This window comes from Triplophysa rosa, linkage group LG16 (assembly GCF_024868665.1).
Source record: "Triplophysa rosa linkage group LG16, Trosa_1v2, whole genome shotgun sequence".
NCBI lineage: Eukaryota > Metazoa > Chordata > Actinopteri > Cypriniformes > Nemacheilidae > Triplophysa > Triplophysa rosa.
In genome coordinates this window covers 6139729-6154725 of record NC_079905.1, presented here as the reverse complement: position 1 = coordinate 6154725, position 14997 = coordinate 6139729, and the positions used below count along the sequence as shown (strand labels likewise).

General features: G+C 39.6%; 1 long non-coding RNA gene across 5 annotated transcripts in view; it reads right to left on the bottom strand.

Moving 5' to 3' along the window:
• LOC130566564 (uncharacterized) overlaps positions 1-14997 on the bottom strand; it is a 29043-nt gene that overhangs the window by 1938 nt on the left and 12108 nt on the right. For 3 of the 5 annotated variants that reach the window (XR_008964492.1, XR_008964491.1, XR_008964493.1), the window contains 7 exons: positions 13186-13339; positions 13004-13073; positions 9974-12689; positions 9815-9875; positions 7669-7705; positions 7238-7445; positions 4368-5037 (listed from right to left, as the gene is read on the bottom strand). This is a non-coding gene — a long non-coding RNA (uncharacterized LOC130566564). Of the gene's footprint in view, positions 1-4367; positions 5038-7237; positions 7446-7668; positions 7706-9814; positions 9876-9973; positions 12690-13003; positions 13074-13185; positions 13340-14997 lie in introns of those variants that run through there. The other 2 variants (XR_008964495.1, XR_008964494.1) reach the window with 2 other exon arrangements.

Here is a 14997-nt window from a genome sequence, read left to right as displayed (position 1 = left end):
GAAAACATTGGTAAAAATGGCCCAAAAAATCTGAAAGAATTGTTTCTGTTGTCATGACAACCACTCTCTACAAAAACATTTTTGCCCCTCAGGTCTGGTTTGCATGATTCCGATAGCATGGGGGGGGGGAGATTGGTTTTCCATAGCCTTGCCCAAAGAGGTAGCACGTATCTGAGTGTAAGGATGCTAGTATGATATTCATTTAATTATAGCATCTTTCATCTTTTTATATTTCTTTTCGTAATATTTAGACAATTTCAGCCAAATCTCACTAATATTCTGAATAATGGTAATTAAAATAAAATGTCAAGCATGTGACAGTTGTGTCCAGCAGTGTGACATGTTAAACTATCTAAAGGAGCATTATTCTAATTATTTTATAATCGCTATGCATGTAGTTTTTACAAGTTTTTTTTATGATTTTAATTGTACAGCTTTTGCATTTATAGTAATTCTAGGCCTACATGAAATATTCAACGCAGGCTCATTGCAAATACGCTGCAACGCAATTGCAAATATGTACCTCTGCCTACATTTCTGCATAATACGAAATACTAAAACATGCCTCTAATGGACATTCCACTTGAAAGATGCAGCGATTTGTACATGGAGCTACATATTTGACGTTGTGCAGAAATGTAGGCAGAGGTACGTATTTACAATGAGCCTGGGCTTGAAATATTTGTACTTGTTAAAAAATTTTGACACACAGCAAGACCATTTAACTGCAAAAAACAAAAAACAAAAAGGTACTTAAAAATAGTTAAAAACCTAAAATTGAATTTAGGCCTTTCTTAAAAATGTATAAATATTTTACCATTTTTTATGATTTCATAGTTTTCTATTGTTGTCTTATTTGTATATTGTTTTAGTTTTTTTTGTTTCCACTGTTTGTTCAAAGTACGTTTGTAAAAATAACACTATAGAAATACATTTCAATTGTGTGTAATTGCAAAGAAATATCTTACTCCACCAAAAACATTTTTGGGCTCACATTACCTAGGCCAAGCGTGCAATAGGTGTTAACCATTGTTAATGTTAACCACTATCCTATGTATATATTAAAAACATAGATTCACATTATTTGTTTACTATACATTAGCATTTGATTTTGATTTTCAAGACCGTCGATTATTTCTCAGTTTTGGATATGATGAAAAATGTTGTCAGATCTTGTTTTGACTAGACAGCCATCTGAAGAACACAACATCGTATAGCAACAGCAAACAGCATCACATCTGCTATAGCTGATTTTATGAAGTCTATAATATGGTAACTGGAGGCCATTGCTGTCTTAGGGTTGTCATGGCAACCGGGGCAAGGGAATACCTCTGACTGCTCCTGACTGCCATCTGATGGCTGGGCCAAACACATTCATTCACTAGATGAATCATTCTGTCTTTAACAAAGGGAGCGCAGTCCAGCAGTGGAACAAAAGCTGCTGCAGTCCAAGACAAAAAAATACAGTTGCACAAAGTGGCCTTTGTTAAAGCAGCCGTAGTTGGTTCGAGCATCCCAAAAAAATAACAGCTGGATTTAACCCTTTGAGCCTTGGGCAACAAACATGTCCTATTAAGTTCTGTCCTTCCATCACAAAAACACAGAAAAGCCTGCAGCTGTCCTAATCTCCAAAACTCCATGTGTTGCTTGTGACTCATACTCTCTCTCCTGCCTTCTGTACATGTCTCATTCTCTTTCTCTCTCTTCAGTAAGGGAGTGGCAGTACCATGAAAGCAGAAGCTGTCGTGCGGTCCTTGATGGCTGTACACTAATTGCTGACCCTAACAGGTCCAATTAGAAGCTACACATGCCCCGCATGGGCCCAGGGGACTACATATCCCAGCATGCCGAGCACTGACATGCTCAGAGTGACATGAACGAGACAGGGACCAGACGTGTCCTCGTTCTCTCTATATGCTTTTCTCTGTGTTACAAGACACAAGATCATAAAAAAGAAAAAAGCTAAAACAGACTTTATAGGCTTGTTTCGTCTACAGATGCAGCTGCTGTCGAGGACACAGCTGAGTTTTTGGCCCTTTAGTATTAAAAGAGATGATTAAATCATAGAGTAACAACAGAACACACAATGCCAGTCAATTTTATTACCGTGCCACTTCTGGTTATAAAAACATACGATAGTGATATAGGAACAAAACTATGCAATAGGTGGATGTGCATTCGCTTTAAACAAAAACAAATTGATGAAACCGTATTCAAGACGGTGATGAATCTGCTTACAGAAAGGAGGTTGCTCAGCTGGCTGCCTGGTGTAGTCAAAACAACCTAGAGCTGAATGCATTCAAGACAATGGAGATGATAGTGGATTTCAGAAGGAACCCTCCATCACTTCCTCCCCTCACCATCCTGGACAGCACTGTGGATACTGTGGAGTCATTCAGGTTCCTGGGCTCCACCATCTCTCAGGACCTGAAGTGGGAGTCCCACATAGACTCCATTGTAAAGAAGGCCCAGCAGAGGTTATACTTCCTCCGTCAATTGAGGAAGTTCAACCTACCACAGGAGCTACTGACCCAGTTCTACTCAGTGGTCATCGAATCTGTTCTGTGCACTTCAATTACTGTTTGGTATGGCTCGGCCACCAAATCAGACCTACGAAGACTACAACGGACAGTTCGTAGTGCTGAGAAGATTATTGGTGCTCCTCTGCCCACACTTCAGGACCTGTACGATTCCACAGTGAAAAACAGGGCAAGAAAAATCATCATTGACTCCACACACCCCGCACACAAACTTTTTGAACTGTTGCCCTCTGGCCGGCGCTTTACAGCACCAAACACCAGGACTTCCAGACACAGAAGCAGCTTCTTCCCCCAGGCAATCTCCCTCCTAAACAGATAACTGCTCCTTAAGAGCAATATTACACTTCCACTACTCCTATAGTGTGCACTATAGTGCCTTATTATATCTACATTTTATTTATACATGTATATAACACTACCTCTACTTACTACATTATCCATTTGCACAAGTGTACATACAATCTGTTAATATGTATATTCTACTATATACTACCCTGTACAATGTCTCTTATACTGTATGTTATTATCCCCCATTTTCTGTACAATAGTCTTTATCTTATATATGCATATTTTAGAATCTTTTAGACTGTAAATCGTATTATATTGTATTGCCATTGTGTTGAATGTCTGTACCTGAAGCTTCCAGCACCAAAGAAAATTCCTTGTGTGTGCAAGCACACTTGGCAATAAAGCTCTTCTGATTCTGATTCTGAACTTACTTCTGTCTCAAACAAAAGATTTATAATATGCATTAGACATTCAGTGACTAGACTGAGGCCATGACACGGATGGCCGTCTGATGTCGAGCCTATATGCCGAAGCCTAGCTGATTCGTCAAAATGTCACCTTCCCGGGCGATCTGTGTTGCTGATCTAGCGGGTTCCAGCGGTCCCATATGGATCCCATTACGTCCCGACTCTGTCAGAGAGGCATTACAAAGCATCAGGCAAGAGGACATGATGACCGTATCAAAACATTGTCATGTCCTCTCCGCAAAGCTCTGATGTGGTACGCACAGTCGCACACATGCTCAGACGTTGCCCCAGATTGCAGCATGGTTGCAGTCCACGCGATTCACGAGCGAATCAATAGCATTACGTCTCGTAGCCTTCACAATCTTTACATCACAGATCTCCCATAGGGTCTGGAAATAAACAACTGTTCAGAAGAAAAGCAAGCTAAAAGGTTTAAAGGAAATGTTTGCATAATAAGTATCAAAATAGATTCATAAGTAGGCCTACTTATTTGTTAAAGTTATATAGTTTAGAACTGTACACTATAAAAACAATTGTTTGGATTTTGCTTTATGTGATGGATAATAAATAGAAATATATATAACATACATATTATATTTATTTATTATAATATACAATATAATGTTGTTATGTTATGTCTGGAGTCTAAGATATGCTATGGACATTTTATTGGCTTGAATATTATACTTAACATTGATGTAGTTGATATCTTCATGACTTCGTATAATAATCTTAAGAGAACTGATTATGAATCATATTCAAACTCCATAACATGTTTCAAACGTTCATGAACTGCTTTGTATTTTCTCTTCTCTTGAAATAGAAATCAGGTGAAGAGAGCAATTGTAACTATTGTGGATAAAATGTTAAATAGCCTATATTGAGAAAAATAAACAAATAAATACAAATTTTATGACACCTGAATGTCTCATAAAGTGCTATTGTAGAGTTAAAGATATACCACATGCATGCAGTTTTTCTAAATAAATAAAAAAACTAAAGTTTGCTCTTAAAATGTAAAATCTTTTCTAATATATTATTATTATTATTGTTATTGCGAGTCGAAAATGAATTCAGAGAACTTAGTTTGCAGATTGATTCTGAATATAGAATATTAATCCAGTGTGCTATAGATATTTTATTAGATTTGAGCGCTCAGTAGTTAATAGTTTAATCTTGAAATAACATAACTGATTGAGCCATTGAAGCTCATGCGGTATTACATTATGTATAGATGATAAATCACAGCGACTGCAGTATGCATTTCCTCAGCGAGAGAAAGAAAGATACTGATGTAGCACACAAAGAGGAAGAGTTGAGAGATCAGCCCCATTTTCTGTCATTTACAAACACCTTGTTTAGCTTCCCATGTTTACCGAGCATTCTGCAAGTAGAGTCTCATGACATTGACACATCGCCCTGGAAAAAAGCAGAATAGATAAATAACACAACAGCGACACTGCTCCGTAATCCCTTTTGTTTCGCTGGATTTGTTCTTCTCATGCGCTAAAGCAAACAATCCTCCATAAAAACTTGGCTTGGAACTTTCCCCCCTCGACAATCCCCCCTCCTTAGCCTGTGTGTGAGAGAAAAATATATTTAGTGACTTTGATATGTAAAGCTACAAAATCTTACCTGAGGCTACACAATCATCTTTCTTCCACAATCCAGTCAAATCAGGAGAGCACAAGAGAACAAAAGAGATTGGATAGGACACCAAAGACCAATGCGAATCTCACTTTCTGATGAGAACAACAAAAAAAGGAGAGGCGGGGGTTAAAGGGTGGATGGGGAGATTAACTGAAAGACAAAACCCACATTTGTCCAGCAAGTTGTGGACCGTTTCACAGTACACGATTCAGATTTGTCCAAAAATTCAGGTTTCCAAAAGGTTCTTTGACAGGACGTATGGTTCCATAAATGTTCTTCAGACTATAAAAAGATTTGTTTCCTAAACTGTGGAATTGCGGCAAAGAACAATTTTAAGCACTTTATTTTTAGGGGTGTCCAAAATGTCCCAAACAAATTTACAATATCCCATACATTTCCAATGATGATAGCAGTAGTTACATAAATCACAGATGAGATCCTTAACCTGAGCAAAAAAGAGCGATCATTGAGCATTGAAAATGTTCTTTATATTTTAATCATCAATTGTAAGAATTATTTTAGATGTGACACCACATGGACGTCCAAAAAAAACCCCCACATCTTAGATTTCTAATGGCACATATTCCACTGAGGAACTGCAACAGATGTTTTGTTTAGTAGATGGTTTGACTATCATTCACACTTTTCAGTTTGATGTTGTTGAGGTTTTTATAAAGTGACCAGCTGATGTGCACTTTTCACGAAGACACTTTTTACTCGCTCGCTAATTTTGATCTCTGCTCCTCTCTTTCCCCACAAACCCAGCAACAGCCCGGTATATCATTTATAGCTGTAGATTTCCATTTGGATGGCGTTATTAACAGCAAAGGGTTAAAAGCTGGAGCTGTGAGGTGAAAGTGGACAATAGACTAAATTCTACATGGACTCGGGGCAACACATCAGACTAATTTAACAGAGCATGCCTCCGTGATGCAGAGGTCAGATCTAGAGAGTTGTGCCTCCTGAAGCCCACAACGCTTTTTAATGAAACAGACAATGGAAAGATTTAAAACGGCTGACCTCAGACTTTAACACAGCACTTGTAAATTAGCCACAGAGACAGCCTTAGCCGAAAGGTCACGAGCCTGTTTTTCTGCAACTCTTTCTTTGACATAATCTGAAACGGAGGGTCTGAAATTAGCTTTAACCTCCCGAATGACATGTTTATTTACATAACCGCTATGGACAGAGGGAGCATCTCCTCTCTAGATCAAAATCAACACATTGTTTTTGCCACGTCACGAGCAGTTGTCCAGTGACCATCTCCGGCTAGCCCCGGGATATTTGTTGTCAAAACGGGAGAACGGCAAAGGGCTTCAAATAATCTAATCTGGTGGATCTCAGTGTTCTGTTCTAACACGCCTCTGACCCCATTCTGTTCTTGCGGATCCAGGGCGGGGAGGGTGTTACTTGGCTCATACGCGCGACTCTAATCCACGGAGTCAATAGCGCCGGCGAACGTTCGCGAATAAACTGGTGCCACGGTGGTGGCACTATCGCAACTTGGTTTGACTCTAATGCCAGTGTCTCCTCAGGGGAAGGACTTTATTTCAGCATCGTTAAGGGAGAAACATTAGCGTCAAACCATGTGAGCTTTTATAGAACGGCGCTGAGTGCTCTTTGTGATCGCAAGAGGGTGACCTGCGGTTTTAACTCCATCACGCCAAGAGTCTTGAGCTTTTCTGCGCATTTGAAATGAGAGAATAAATACGTGCGCTTGGCACACGCTCCGTGTCCACCGGGCCTTTATCGCGCCCTGTGCGAAATGACCTTTGACTGGTGAATGTCGGGCTGATTTTTTAAGCATCATACACATTAATTTGATGTGATGATTCATGTAAGCTTATGTGCACATGGGTTCGACTGTGTTATTTTTTGTTTCCTGGAGAATGCCAAAAACCTTTTTAAGGGAACTGGCTCTTAATCTGTATAAAACTGGTAACTGTAGCACAGTTGGTACAATATGGCATTAGCAATGCCAGAATGAAGGTTTTGATTCGCAAAGAAGACACAAACTGAAAGTTGCTTTAAATAAAAGCATCTGCCAAATGCATCAATGTAAATGTAATTTTTTTCTTTTTAAACCCGCAACAAAGTATATTTATTCAACATTGAAACTTGTATAAGAATTAGCCTACATTTCATTTAGTGGATTTTCTTTTCTCCATGCATTTGTGTGCATGTGCAACCATGTGCGCGTTTTCTCACATATACGTAAAACGGTCGTGGCGTACGTGTGAGTGATTGATCAGATGGGTGAGTAACGCGTGTGTGAGTGTGTTTAATAGTTACCGCAGCGGGGAGTGGACAGAAGGCCAAGTGTGACAGGTGGACAGGCATGATAAGGAAAGAGCGGAGCAGCCCAGCGCTCAGCAGAAGCAGAGCCCAGGAGAATATCCAGCAGAGAACAGCTAATAGCTGATACTCATCAGAGATACAGCCGCTGAAGATTTCCCGTCTCTGTGGAATAGTCCATCAGCTCCAGATGAAATTGTCCTCCCTAAAAATGTAGTTTTTGCAACCGTGACAGAACAATGTTAATTTAGGGATTTATACTAAAGGACAATTAAAACGACTGCAGGAGCGTGACAATGCTCACTGTAGTTTAAGCGTACAATACTTTAAAACTTAAGCATTTGTAGTTTAATATACTGTATATGCACAAAATTGTGATCTTCAAAATTATAGTCCACCCAAAAATAAAAAAATTATCATTTAATTACCGTCATGAAGTCAAAAGTATGTATCTGACTCTTTCTTCTATGGAACACACAAAAAAAGATATTTTGAGAAATGTCTCAGTGGTTTTGTGTCGATACTATGGAAGTCTATATGGGCCAGTATTGATTGGTTACCAAAGTTTTTAAAAATGTCGTATTTTATTATATTATTTCGTATTCTGCAGACGAATGAAAGTCATTTTCATTTTTTGGGTGAACTATACCTTTATTATCTCAATTGTTTCTTCCAGACAGCGAGTCTTTCCTCTTCTGAAATTTAACCCCAGAGTAAAAGATGGCAGTAATCGTATACATGCCTCCTTTCAGAAGTTTCAGTAAACTTCCCTGTACTCAAAGATTTCTACATGTGTTGAAAAATAGCTCAAAGAAATCGTATCTGTTACGCTGTCTGCAGTGGTAGCTCTTAGTGTATGCCAACAGTTGTCTCTGGTTTCGGTCTATTTTTACTTCTCAGACATTTTAAGAGAAACAATTTAGGGAGTTGACATAAAACATAACTAAGATGTCTTATCATAACTTAAGTTTCCTCATCTATGAAAGAGCAACAGCCCTATTTGTAAGACAGATAAATGCAACAACAAAAACTCAGGTACGGAAAGACAGCGAAGTGTGTTGTCAACCGATTTGACTGATGTGTATTTCAGCATCAAACAAACTGAATGAACGATCAGACCCGAGCTTATTTGTGTCGAACGCTTGATGTTTGTGGTACAGTATCGTTCGAGCTTAGTGATTTATCACAAACGTGGCAAACAGTGAGTCAGTCAGCAGTGTGGGTGGCAGTGTGTCACCAACACACAGCGCCATCTGCTAGGAGTTTGTTCAACAAAGATCGATTGTGCTTCGAGTCTCTCCCTCTCTCACGTTTTCTCTCCTGTGCTCGTTCTCTCACCTCCTCTCCTCTCCTTTCCTCTGCTCCACACAGAGGAGGACGTGCGATGCCAAAATAAGAATGAGATGCTGGAAGGCGCAAAGGAGGAAAAATGATCGGTTTGTCCTCTCGTTGGGTGCTGTCCAAATTTGTTATCTAAAAAGTTTGTTCTTTGCTGATCATTGCTCAGAAATCCGTTACATCTCCAAATGCACAAATAACGCCTGCTCACGTCGTCCCATGGGGCCGACTGCGGCGAATTGACGTGTGACTTTAAAAACATATAAGCGCTGTTTAACATACAAAAATACATCACGCCACCCCGCGAAGGGGTCAAGAACGAACGGTCAAATCTCAGGAGACTAAGCTTAGCTTATGGGGCACTCTAAATGTTTCCTGCAGAAATCAAGATCTACGATACGTGTCGGCTATTACATGAGATGTACGATGTAAAATTGCTAATGTACAATTGGTAATGTGATTAGAACGGCCCCTGGCAGGCGAGGCCGGGGCCGCGGTAAACAAGCCACCGCTCCTTATGTGTAAGTGAAGATGGCGGAAGAGACACAAGCTCGACATAAATAACCTCAACCCGGCCTGTTTGCCCTGAAGCTAGAGGTCAAGACCCGTTTTGGAAAAGCGTGTTATGCCGTTTGGACATACTCGTGCGGGTGCCGAACCGGTCTTCTGTTCGCCTCGTTTTGGTCTTTTATGCCCTTTAGCTTCTAACATGCCAGTTAAAGTCACGAAGGACACCAACCGACGTCTCTTCCGGTCTAGAGACGGGGGATCGGTTTGTTGACAGAGGCGTCCATAGATGCCAGATTGGAATTGGTGGCCCTGGTAAAGGCAAGGGTCCTACCCCCATCAGACTCGCAGCAGTGACCCTTGTTTTGGTGTTTACACCCGGGCAGGTGTGCCCATTATTGCAGGTTGCATGAACTGGCATCCATCAGGGCATCCGTTTCCCCTGGCGTGAATGTAAAAGAGTCTACAGGCTGTGGGTGAGGCCCTTGTCTGTTAACCTGCCAAAGAGAGGCCGAGAGGGGGGTATAGGCACAGACGGCCCCACATTCACCGATGTTTGTGGTGGCCCTGGGGGTCAAGGTCCTCCTCTCTGTCTCTTAAAGGTCTGTGTGTATGTTTTCTTGTATACTTGTTTTATTAAAAAAGATACTGTCGTTTTTAGTTTTATACATTGTTGTTGCATGCTCCTGTAAAGTTTAGTGTTCAGTTGCACATTTCGTGTGAATTTACCAAAGAAAGAGCATTTTGTAGTCACTAGAACTGTCGTTCTGGTTATTTCCTCTGGGACCGACTAGGAAGATACAGAAAGAACAAGAATGCAAATTACAAATCCGTTTACCAAACGCCATAAGAGCATCCTTGCTTTTTTCTAACACCCAAAAACCTCACCACTTCCTGGCTCTCCTTGGGGAAACGGCCACACTTCTCCAGTCCGCCTATGAACAAACATCTGCCTCGAAACACGGAAGCTCTCCCCAGACGATTCCTCTCCAACAGATTCCCTCTTCCTCTGTGCTGTTTAATCACGTGTTAAAAGTGGCGACGGTAGAGCAGGTCCCGGCGATTTGAAAATCAGACAAAAAGTCTGAAAACAAATTTGCTGATTTTTAATGAAGTTTATTCCCTCCCACCCCCCTTCAAACTGATGTTTTACGCTCTCCTCTGATTTGCTCCCAGCAGCTCCTGGTTCCTCCTCCGTTAATTCGGTTCCTAAACACCTGCTTTTGCACCTTTGATAATTATGGCTGGAACGTTTGTTAATCCGCTCTAATAGTGCTCAAGCTGAGGCCGTTTGCAGCTAATAATTACGGCAGTCGGCATGGGGCTTGGCTCGTCTCTGGCGTAGCCCGTGTGATACAATACCGATCACAGCTCTGCTGAGCTAACATCTCGACTGGGATACCTTGACATCACATCCTCTCTTTCTCCTACAGCTGTCTCTTAAAATTCCAAGCTCTCCACATATTCACCCCTCTATTGGGACATTTATTTTGGAGATATTAGCGCAAACTTGACCCTAAAAAAGAGATGAATTAATAGGATGGAAATGTATCAGGAAAAATAAACGAATTCTTGAAGCCCTGAAGGAAGTGCAAACAAACCATTGGCACAGATCTCACCTTTGGGAGTTGTCATACTTTGCGTTTTTTCTACATTCCCTCTTTCCTCTCTGTTAAAAGTTAGCTAGCGCTGGCATATCATCATTAGCGCGGCTGCTGCTCCTTCGGAGATCAAATGGTATTTTTTCCGCACTAGCAGAAAGTCTGTTGGTTTTAAGCTCTAGAGGGTTTGCCCCGAGGCATTAAAAACATAGGCATGTCAATCTGTGCATGTCGAAAGCACTCTCACAGGCTGCTAGATAAATAACGCCGATCATTTAAATGGTAAATAGTCTAAATGTTTGGCGTTTGAAGAGTGGAGGAATGGCAAAACAGACTTTGTACGGAGGCAGCGAAGGGCGAAGACTCTTCTGCCTACGATTTCGTACACTGTGGCTAATCGTGTGTGTATCGGAGTGTCTGATGGTTAGCGATAAATGGAAAATGGAAAGGAGAGTTCTGTTGGTCTCAGATCTTTTAGTATCGACACGTGGCTACAAAACAGACAGTTCCATAGAGGGAAAAGAAACACAGAGGTGTAATCATTATAGATGTTTATAGAGAAGAGTAGTATACTGTATTTACACATAATTTAACACAGAAATATCTCATTTCTGTTATTATATTGTTATTTGTGGGCATAAATAAGAATGTACAAATACAATTTAGACTGTTTGAACTGTAAATTAATTAAATCAAATTAAATGCATCTGAAATGTAAATCATTAAACAAATATTTTATGAATACTTTAAATCTTTGAAATCCTGTCAAGGACACGTTTTATATTTATATTTAATTTATTTATTAATTAAATCCAGTCGGACTAGAAAAAGTACTGTTACAGTATATGCGCATTGTATGGCTAAAAATAGTTGTCACTTGTGTTTTACTCATTTACTGTGGGTGTGAGTTACAGTATATTTTGTAGGTAAATGCATTGGCTAAATTTGTTGGCATTGATATTTAAGTAAAACAATTTATGACAGAAATAATTAAAACAGTTCAGTTTCTATACAATATGAAAATATATGTGTGCTACATTCACACTTCATCTAAGAAACCCTAAAAATACTAATGATCATGTTGTCAAGTGCAGAAAAAGGAAGGAAAAGACAACACAACCTGGTGTTCATGTAAACTCAACTTGTCGAACGCTGCGCAGGTGATGCTGAGGTCACAGGTTTGATTCCCAGGGCACACAAAAACTGATAAACATCCTGAAATGCTAATTTAAACTTTTTTAAAAGTGTCAGTAAATTAAGCAAAACGGAAAAATGAAATGAAGGCATGAAGAATGAAATGAAATAAACATGAAGAAAGGCAGAGACAACAAAAGATGAGCCACAGAGTTGGAGACGCAGCAGCATGGCCGTCATAAGGCTCAGGCCTGCTGTCCTCTCCTTGTCCTCTCCCGGCGACCCAGAGTCACGCATCACTCATCATGTCACGGTGAACTCCAGATGCTCTCACCCAGGAGAACTATCCCACCCCTCTCATCCCTCTTCATTCCCTCCAACAATTTAGTAATGAAATATTGATTTTTAGTTAGATTCATATTGATGCTATTAGCTTTGCATTGATAAATCAAGGCTCTGTACCCGGTGGTGGCAGAGCAAGTGTTTGCGGTACAGGGCCGGGGGAGATTACAATCAAGCCATTGATGTGTTAATTTGATGGATATGTTTGATTTCTGTGTAGTTTTTTCCACGCCGTCCTCTATTACCATGAAGTGAGTTTCATAACAATGCTATGGCACAAATCACACACAGCTGGATTTATGAGACTCACCGTTCACAGGAGTGCCTGCAGCCTGCTACAATACATACTCTCTCTCTTTCACACCATCTCTTAGTGTGTTTGTGGGAAGGTGGTATCATACTTTTCGCTTCTCGTCACCCACGCAGTATTTGTGTCAGACCACACACATCCCAATTAAAGCCATGAGCGTGAAAGAGGTGAAGTTAAAACCCTGAACCCCCTTTTAGTTTCCGCCCACAGAATCCAGCTATAAACACAGATGAGCAAAATATGATCATCAACATTTAATTTAACCCGATTCGATCCGTAATCTTTTAATTAACACCATTTTTCAGTTCTGTCTTTTTCAAAACAAATAAGAAAGGCTACTCTTCCCAAATGTATGCAGAATTAGTATGAAGCTTGTGTCAAAAATGTTTTTTTGTTTGAAACTACAAATAATTATTATAAAACAAATGCACACTTAGTAGTCAGTTTAATAAACTACATATTGAAATAAGCATTTTCTAGACAAATGCTAATTCAAGTAACCTATCATCACAATCCTCTCTTCAAACTCACCAAATTTTAGTAGCCGATGGAAAGGAATCACATTTCCTCCATTGTAGCCGCAATAACATTAAGTTTGAACCTAAAATTGAGTTTAATTCAAAATTATTATGTTTGCACACAAGTGCTCTCTCATAAATGTTTATAAAATGTTTAGAGGGTAAATAAATGTAGGTTGTAAAGCTGATGCTTACCATTGCCTGTTGTTTCCCCTTTGACCCGTACAAGCAAGAGGAAGTTCACAGTCTCCGAGGCACCAGATTATGCCATTGATCCGAATCCAAAATGCCTCCATGTCTGGCATTTTAGGGGCCACTTCCAAGTCAATGTCTTTCTATCGGCCCCAAACTAAAAAAGACAAATAAGACAGGAATAAGGTCTCTGCCTCATTATAAAGCGCCGCAGCTCAGAGCCTAAACAGTTTAAACTGATTGAGTGACCAACAAAACAGCGTCACAACTTGAGATCAATAAGGCTGCAACCTTACAAAATGGTGTTTACCTTCTAATTACAGTTGGTGCAAGTAAACGTATAAGAGGGACCCTTTTGATTGTCACATATACATTGTAAACCATACTTGAATGAATAATATTATGCTTCATAATATTATAGCATGATATTTACAAGCTACAGAATGCACCTGAAAGAAAACAATGCATGCAAGAATACAATATATATATATTTTTTTATTGTGCATTACAATTAATATCAATCAAACTGCAGTTGGTTTGTTTTGATTTAAGCCATAATAATTCTAACTAACACAATATAACATAATAAAAACATAACATTTTGGAACCAAACTCTTCAATATAGTATAGTATACATATACTGTATATATGTATTAGGGATGCACCGATACCATTTTTAAAGACAGAGTACGAGTACCGATATTTTTTCTAGTACTTGCCGATACCGATGCCTGTACCTTTTCACAACATAGTGAGACTAATAAAAATAGAATAGCTTCATAATTACAAACAACTCCACCGTAAACACATTATGATTTTTTTTAATTTTATGTGCTTTCACAAACTTTCAAAGCAAATTTCACAACAAATTTCTGTCAGTTCCGTCAGTTATGTCACATGAGGTATCGATCTTTGGCATCGGTGCATTTTTACGAAAACGAGTACACAAGCTTAATATCGGGCCCGATACCGATAATGGTATCGGTGCATCACTAATATATACTGTATATATATATATATATATATATATATACAGTATATCAGTGGTTCTCAAACTGGGGGCCGTGGCCTCCTGGGGGGCCCCAAGATTGTTCCAGGGGGGCCACAGATTTTGCGGCATTTTAGAAATATGGATATTTATCATAAATTTTGTGCAATCAAACATCAGAAAAACAATGCCACCAACCAAACGAATTGATGTTTTAGCATTGTTTAACTGAATATTTTCTTGGTATAATTAAAATTTTAAGTTTAAGATTATAAGTCTTTATTTGGGGGGCCGCAAAGCAATGCACTCTACACAAAGGGGGCCTTACAACAAAAAAGTTTGAGAACCACTGCAGTATATATCCCAAATCTAAGGTGCCTCTGTACTTTTTGTTTTATCCAATAGTATACAAAAGTGTACGAAAAGTGGCCTGGATTTTTTTTTTAAACCGCTTATAGTAAACAACAATAAATGTGCCATTTTAGAATTTTCGCATTCACCTAAACTGCATGTAATGTATTCACATGTTTGAAATGTTATGCTACTCATAGAAAAGTGCTTTAGCAGGGCAAACATAACCAAAGCCGAATCTAGGTAAAGATTGAGTGTTTGCCTTGCCTTTGTGCTGGTATCAGACATGGGCTCTTCATCAGATGACTAATGGAGTTGTGCAGCTAACCAGGAGGCCCAAGGCTGTTTGTTAGCTCCTAACAAGGTGAACCAGCTCCTACGGAACAGCACACTAGCGCTGAAGGATTTATTACAGATCTGTGTGTCTGCGGGCCATGAGCATTAGCCCTGGTCTCATTGTAGCGGGTCCACCATAC